General features: G+C 38.1%; 1 pseudogene; it reads left to right on the top strand.

Moving 5' to 3' along the window:
• The first annotated feature begins 813 nt into the window (after positions 1-813).
• The window catches only part of LOC103601038, a 49432-nt pseudogene continuing 42048 nt past the window's right edge, over positions 814-8197 (top strand).

The raw sequence follows: 8197 nt of genomic DNA, 5'->3' as shown, positions 1-8197 counted from the left end.
TTTAAATTTATTAATTTTCTTTTACTGGCCCAGGATATGGTCTGTCTTGGTACATGTTTCTCAGGCATTTGCAAAGAATTCTGCTGCTGTTAGGTGGATTGTTCTACAAATGTTGCCTATATCCTATTAATTTATATTGTTGTTGAGTTGTTCTACATCCTTGCTGTTTTTCTGTCTAGTTGTTCAGTTATGACAGAGGGCTGTTGAAGTTTCCCACTATAATTGTGGACTTGTCTATTTCTCTTTTCAGTTCTACCATTTTTGCTTTACATATTTGCATCTCTGTTGTTTGGTACATATACATTTAGTGCTACTATGTCTTCTTGGTGGATTGATTCTGTAATTATGTATTATCTCTGTCTCTCTCTCTTTCATAATTTTCTTTGCTCTGAAGTCTAATTTAACTAATATTAATATAACTACTCCAGCTTTGTTTTGATTAATATTTGTAAGATAGAAGAGAATGGTCAGCAGTATGAAGACTGATAACAATTGGTAGATAGACTGATACCAATTGCCTGGACTTGGCAATTAGTAGAATATTAGTAATTGAAGGAACAGCAGTTTGAGTAGAATGGTAGAATATGAATCAGATAGATAAGTGTTCAGTAAACAGAAATAGCTAGTGGAAATTACTGGTTCACAAACTTGTGTGGTGAAAGGTAATAGAATAGAGGTGTAGTATATTGAGAGGCAGATAGTTTTGAGGCAGAGATTCTTTTTAGGGAGGACAGAAATTGAGAGGTTGTTAAGCTGAGAGGAAAAATGTAGTGGAGATGCACAGATCAAAAATACATAAGGCAAAGGGGCTTGATGAATGAGCAAGAGCTCAGCAAAAGCAGGAAGGATGGAGTACAGTCCGAGTGGGAGGTTACCCTTGGAGAAGATACACCTTTCCCTGAGACAGGAGAGAGTGCCTGTACCTTACTACAGGTAAGTTTGGAGGTGGAAGAAAAATAAGTTGGAGTGCTGACATTTTCCTCCAAATCTCCCAGAGCACTGACTCATGGTAAGTGTTGAATACATACCAGATTTGTTCTAATACATATTTTCACCAGCCTTGGAAAGAGCATCATACAAAAGAGTGGCGATATCATGTAAAAAAAAAAAAAAAGATTAAATTTATGAGTTAAAAGTTTCTAAAATATCTCATCATAATTATGACATATTAAGTTTATTAATATTCTTTTGAAAATGGCATTAATCTCAGAAATCTTGTGTTGGAATAGAATAAATTTATTTGTCTACTCTGGCAAATCATCACTTTGATGTCTTCTCTTATACCATATAAATACTAATATTTTATTATAACTTACAAGTTAAGTAGACTACCAAAATATGTAAACTAGGTCATTGAAGGTATTTATCATTCAACCATGCCTAGCAATTACTCTGTTAGTTTTCCAGTAATTTACAAAAAGAGTTATTAGAAACCATACATTTTGTGTCTCGGTGAGTTGTCAAAAAACTTACCAACTTTGCTACTTTATAGAAAAGGAAAAAAATCTATCATGGTATTGCTCGTTTATCACACCTCAAAAAAGAAAAAAAATCAAATTCAAGACTTTTACAATAATTACATTCTTTCATCAAAATATCTTACGATTAGAATTAATTTTCCATAGTTTTACCTGGAGACAAAACTTTGTAGCAACAGCTTTTGACCTTCTGAAGCAGGGTCAGCAAGCTTTGTATATAAATGGGCAGGTAATAAATATTTTATTCTCAGTGGGCTGTGGGTGGGCATCTGTCGCAACTACTCAATTCAGCTGTTGTAGCACAATAGACTTTGGGCAGTGAAGGGAAAGTGTCCATGTCCATCCATGGAATGAAGTGGTAGAGAGAGAACAACCACGAGAGGTGAGATGAGAGCGGAGCAGAGCCAGGGGGTTGGAAGCCCAAACACGGACTGCATAGTGTCTGAGAGACTGTGTTTTCCTCCTGCTTTCATGGCCACGCTTTCTCAGTCTCATCTGTGCTGGCTCTTCATTTCCTAAACTCTAAACGTTAGTTAGACAGCGGGACTCAGACCTCAAGCCTCTTTTCTTCTCTGGTTATATTCATTTCCTAGGTTGGGGCTTTTCAAAATGTGGGTTGCAATTCATTCGTGGGTTAAATAGACTTTGGGCAGTGAAGGGAAAGTGTCCATGTCCATCCATGGAATGAAGTGGTAGAGACAGAACAACCAGGAGAGGTGAGATGAGAGCGGAGCAGAGCCAGGGGGTTGGAAGCAGAAACATGGACTGCATAGTGTCTGAGAGACTGTGTTTTCCTCCTGCTTTCATGGCCACGCTTTCTCAGTCTCATCTGTGCTGGCTCTTCATTTCCTAAACTCTAAACCTTAGTTAAACAGCGGGACTCAGACCTCAAGCCTCTTTTCTTCTCTGGTTATATTCATTTCCTAAGTTGGGGCTTTTCAAAATGTGGGTTGCAGTTCATTCGTGGGTTGCAAAGTCAACGTAGAAGGATATGACCAGTATTTTTAACAAATTAATATAGAAAATGTCAGAGTACAACATACACGGTAAGGGTCAGCTTTGTTTCATGAAACTTTTGAATCTCTGGGTGTGTGCATGTGTGTGTGTGTTTACAACATTGTAATGTAATGTGAATTACTTACTGTGGCTCGTGGTCCAAAAAGTTTGAAAAGCACTCATCCGGCGTCATGTTTTTACCACCTCTATGCTAATGGTTCATAAACACAAATTTACATCTTCACGGGAACTTGAATGCTAAACTCCAGACTCTTCTATCCAGCTGCTTAGTTGATATCTCAACTGGGATATCCATCAGGTGTCTCAAACTAGTATAACCAAATATGAACACATGGTACCCCACATCTGTACCTACCTGTTCCTCCTGTAGTCTTCGCCATCGCAGGATATGGCAATTCTATCTTTCTTGTTTCTCATGCCAAACAATTGGCCGTCATGCTTAATGTCTCTCTCCCTCTCATATCCCATGTTCAATGCACCATCGAATTCTGGCAGCTCAGCCTGCTGCATGTGTCAGGAATCTTACCACTTCTCACCACTTCCAGGGCACACTAGTCCAGTTGTGCCCTCATATCTTGCTCAGATTCTTATAATAGCCTCCCTCTTCTTCCCTTGCCTTTCTTTGGTCTATTTTCAAAAAAGCAGATAAAGTGACCCTGTATAAATATATTTAGAGCATATCTCTTCTCTAACTTAAAACTCCTTAATGGCTTCTCAATGTCATGCAAAGTAAAACACAAAGTCCTTGCAATAGCTACAAGGTGCTTCATGAACTTTTATGTTCCACTTCTCCTCTCCAGCCTCATCACCTGCTGCTCTCCTCGTCGCTTTCCACCTTCCAGTAATTGTCGCCTTGTGGTTTCTCTCTCTCCGTCTCCCTCTGTCTCTTTAATTGTACATTTTTATGGGGTACAGTATGTTGTTTCAATACATGCACATATTATACAATGTTTCACTTAGGGTAGATAGTATATCCATCTCAGAAACATTTATCTTTTCTCTGAGGTGATTACATTCAAGATCCTCTTTCTAGCTATTTGGAAATGTACAATATACTATTATCAGCTGTAGTACCTGCTAATCCACCTCTCCCCCACCCCTTCCATTCCCAGACTCTGGTAACCATTACTCTACTCTACTTCTATGAGAAACATTTTTTTTTTTCTTTTCTTTTCTTTTTAAGATTCTATATATGAGTAAGATCATGTGATATTTATCTTCGTGTGCCTGGCTTACTTCACTTAACAACATGGTCTCCAGTTTCCTCGATGTTGCTGCAAATGACAGGATTTCATTTTTTATAGCTGAATAGTATTCCATTGTGTATATACACCACACTTTTTCATCCATTCCACCACTGATGGACATTTACATTGATTCCATTTCTTGACTATTGTGAATAGTGCTGCAATGAACATGGGAGTGCAAGTGTCTCTTCAATATATTGATTTCATTTCTTTTGGATAAATACCCAGCAGTGGGATTGCTGGGTCATAAGGTAGTTCTATTCTTAGTTTTTTGTGGCAACTTCATATTGTTTTCCATAATGGCTATGTTAATTTACATTCCATTCTCATTAACAAATGTGTGAGAATTTCCTTTTCTCTGCATTCTCACCAGCATTTGTTATTTTCTGTCTTTTTGATGATAGCCATACCAACTGGAGTAAGATGATATCTCATTGTGGTTTTAATTAGCATTTCTCTGATGTTAGTGATGTTGAACATTTTTTCATATACCTGTTGTCCATATGTATGTCTTCTTTTGAGAAATGTCTTTGCCAATTTTTTAATGAAGTTATTTGGGTGTTTCATTGTTCATTTATTTTTGCTGTTGAGTTGTTTAAGTTCTTTATATATTCTTGATATTTGCTCCTTGTCAGATGCACAGTTGGCAAATACTTTCTCCCCATTCTGTAGGTTGTCTCTTTACTTTATTGATTGTTTCCTTTGCTGTGGAGAAGCTTTTTAGTTTGATAGAATCCCATTTGCCTATTTTTGCTTTTGTTGCCTGTGCCTTTGAAGTCTTGCTCAAAAAAGGCTTGTTCAGTCCAATTTCATGTAGCATTTCCCCTATGTTTCATAGTTTCAGGTCTTAAATTTAAGTCTTTAATCTATTTTGTGTATGGCAAGAGATGGGGATCTAGTTTCAGTCTTCTGCATGTGAATATACAGTTTTCCCAGCACCATTTATTGAAGAGACTGTTATTTCTCAGTGTATATTCTTGGCACCTTTGTCAAAAATCAGTTGGCTGTAAATGTGTGGATTTATTTCGGGCTCTATATTCTGTTCCATTTGTCTGTTTTTATGCCAGTACCATGCTGTTTTGGTTACTATAGCTTGATAGTATATTTTGATGTTAGGTAGTGTGATGCCTCCAACTTTATTCATTTTGTATAAGATTTATTTAGCTATATGGGGTCTTTTGTTGTTCCACACAAATTTTAACATTGTTTTTCAATTTCTGTGAAGAATGTCATTGGTATTATGATAGCAATTGTGTTGAATCTATAGATTGCTCTGGGTAGTGTGGACATTTTGATGATATTAATTCTTCCAACCCATGACAATAAGATATCTTTCCATTTATTTGCTCTTTGAACTTACCAGTCATGCTCCTACCTCAGAGATTTGGAACATGCTATTCAATCTGCTTTGAAAGTTCTTCACTAAATACCTACATGGTGATTCCATTATTGTAGTCAGGCCTCTATTTAAATGTCACCTTATAGACAGGCCTTCTTTCTACTCCCCATCCCTGCTTCCCTACTTTATTTTCCTCTGTAGTATATATGACTATGCATATCAGAAGGCTTAGATTTTTCGATTTGTAGTTAGTCTTAGTCATAAAAGAAGTGAACAATATGAAATGCCAGTAAAGAACAATTTCCAGGAAATCAAAGATGCTCCAGACATAGCACAGCTTGTTAGAAAAGAAAAAATGAGTAAGTGAATGAGGATATAAGTGAGGAAAATAAAAATGTTAAAGCCTGACAAAAATGTTTAAAACTTAAAATGAGAAAAAATATTAAAGGTTGAAAAGAAATAAATACAAGCCTGAACTTGTAAAAGAAAATAAATAAGTGAAACAACAAAAATGGCTACAAGATAAGAATTAGGCTTGACAGTACAAAAAAATAAAAACAAAACCAAAAATCTTCTTACAAAAGACGCCATGAGTAATTGATTTAAAAAATAAAAATCTGTATCTTACATAAAAGATTAAGATTTTAAAATATTCCATCAAGGAGGTAAAAGGTTTAAAAGGTGGAAAGAAACGGGTTTACAAATTAACCAAAATTGCCGACTAACAAAGAAATTACATGTGAAAAACAGGTTAGAGAAAACATGAAGAAGAAAACACAAAATTTGAAGATTACAAATACAGGTGAAGTAGGAAACTTTCAGGACTGAGGGTCCAGGGAAAGTTCCTGTGGTTTGTCTTCTACTCAAGCAATGAGGGTAGGGACTGGGGTCTCCCTCTGGCTTATCTCCTTTCTGCAATTTATAATTCATACCACCCCCAAATAAGTGCTCTGAATGAACCAGTTCTATCAACCTTTCAGTTATCTGCATAATGAGATCTAAACCTCAGCCAGACATTCAGAACCCTGTAGACTCTGTTCTCAACAGACATTTCCAATTCTATCTTCTACATCTTCCCAACACGAACCCTCTTATCTGTGAGTCTTTGATTTGCCATCACATTCCCACGACCGTGCCCTGCTCACATTGCCTCCCTTGCCTGGAATACACTCCACACTCTCCGTAGTCACTTCCTGAAGAACTCGCTCCTCAGCTGCCTTCAGTATCTGTGTGGCCCTATGGCAGTTTACAAAACTACAGAAAATGAGTTACCTTGACGCTGAGGCACCTGCCTCCACTCACGGATATCAGGGCATATTTTTACTGCCTACACCACTCTTCTTTCTTGACTGCTCCAACACTCTGTGATTTTGCTAGCTTCTCGATGAGTTACCTTGACGCTGAGGCACCTGCCTCCACTCACGGATATCAGGGCATATTTTTACTACCTACACCACTCTTCTTTCTTGACTGCTCCAACACTCTGTGATTTTGCTAGCTTCTCAACTCCTGTAGTTTTAGCATCCACAGTACCTGGGAACTCATTAGAGATGTAAATTCTTGGCCCAGCTCGCACCTACTGAACAAGGAAGTCTGTAGGTGAGGCTCAGCAACCTGTGCTTTAATAAGCCCTGGGTTGATGTTAATGCTGTTAAAGTTTAAGAGTGACTGGTTTACATTATCTTTACTATTTCATTTTCGCTTAATCAAATACTGCTAGAATACAGACTCTAGAGTCAGACTACCTAGGTCCAAATCCCAGCTCTGTTCCTTCACAACTTTGTGTTTTTTTTTTATTATTATTTTTATTTTGTCAATATACAATGTAGTTGATTATTATGTCCCATCACCGAAACCTCCCTCCCTCCTCCCTCTCCCCCCTCCCACCCGGTTTTTGTTGTTGTTGTTGTTGTTGTTTGTTTGTTTTTTTGTGTGTGTGTCAGTGTGTGTGTGTGTGTGTGTGTGTGTGTGTATGTGTGTGAATTGATTCATTCACCTTTAGCTCCCTCCAATAAGTGAAAACATGTGGTACTTCTTTTTCTCTGCCTGACTCGTTTCACTTAATATTATTCTTTCAAAGTCCATACAACTTTGCACGTTACTTACTAGCGTTTTTACAGCTGAGTTTCTGTATTTGTTAAAGGGAGACAGCATCCTACTAGCCAGCCCCCTGCCTTCTTCACAGAGCAGTGGAGACAGATTGCTCAAATTTCCATATGAACTTCACAGGATCTCCTGCTCTTTCCAAAAAACAATTAAACTCCCAAACATGACATTCAAGGCCTTTCATAACTATCCAGCAATTCCCTACCATTTCTTCCCTTTGCTTATATTACAGTAAAACTAAATCCCTTGCAGCTCTATAACTTACCAGGGGAGCCATGTAACATCAAACTGTCCTTTTTTCAATTATGTAGCTCATCCTGGAACACACCTCTACCACCCTGAACACAAGCAGCAATCCCTTCTCTTCCCTTTGCTTATATTACAGTAAAACTAAATCCCTTGCAGCTCTATAACTTACCAGGGGAGCCATGTAACATCAAACTGTCCTTTTTTTAATTATGTAGCTCATCCTGGAACACACCTCTACCACCCTGAACACAAGCAGCAATCCCTTTAGGACCCTTCTCTTCAGTAAAGCCCTCTGTAACACTTTCTTCTCACCCATCCCCTCCAGAAGTGGTCAGTTCTTCCTTTGAATCATCATTCTATCTGACACATAAACCAGTTATGAGGCTGTAGCTCCTTGGTGGTAAGGGGTATCTGCTTGGGACTCTAACAGTAAGTACAGTACCTGACACATGGAGCACGTCCTCACTGAGTTTTTCCAATGGGAGGGGAGAGAAAAATGGACAGCAAGATGCCAGCTTACTTGTCGCATTCTATCTGACACATAAACCAGTTATGAGGCTGTAGCTCCTTGGTGGTAAGGGGTATCTGCTTGGGACTCTAACAGTAAGTACAGTACCTGACACATGGAGCACATCCTCACTGAGTTTTTCCAATGTGAAGGGAGAGAAAAATGGACAGCAAGATGCCAGCTTACTTGTCTGAATCTCCATAAACTTTGTGAGAGCAGTGACATTGTCTAACATATATTATCACTGTATCTC

Source organism: Galeopterus variegatus, unplaced genomic scaffold (genome assembly GCF_000696425.1).
Source record: "Galeopterus variegatus unplaced genomic scaffold, G_variegatus-3.0.2 Scaffold3562, whole genome shotgun sequence".
Classification (NCBI taxonomy): domain Eukaryota; kingdom Metazoa; phylum Chordata; class Mammalia; order Dermoptera; family Cynocephalidae; genus Galeopterus; species Galeopterus variegatus.
Note: the sequence above shows the minus strand (reverse complement) of the source record. Positions and strands in the feature narration are given on the sequence as shown.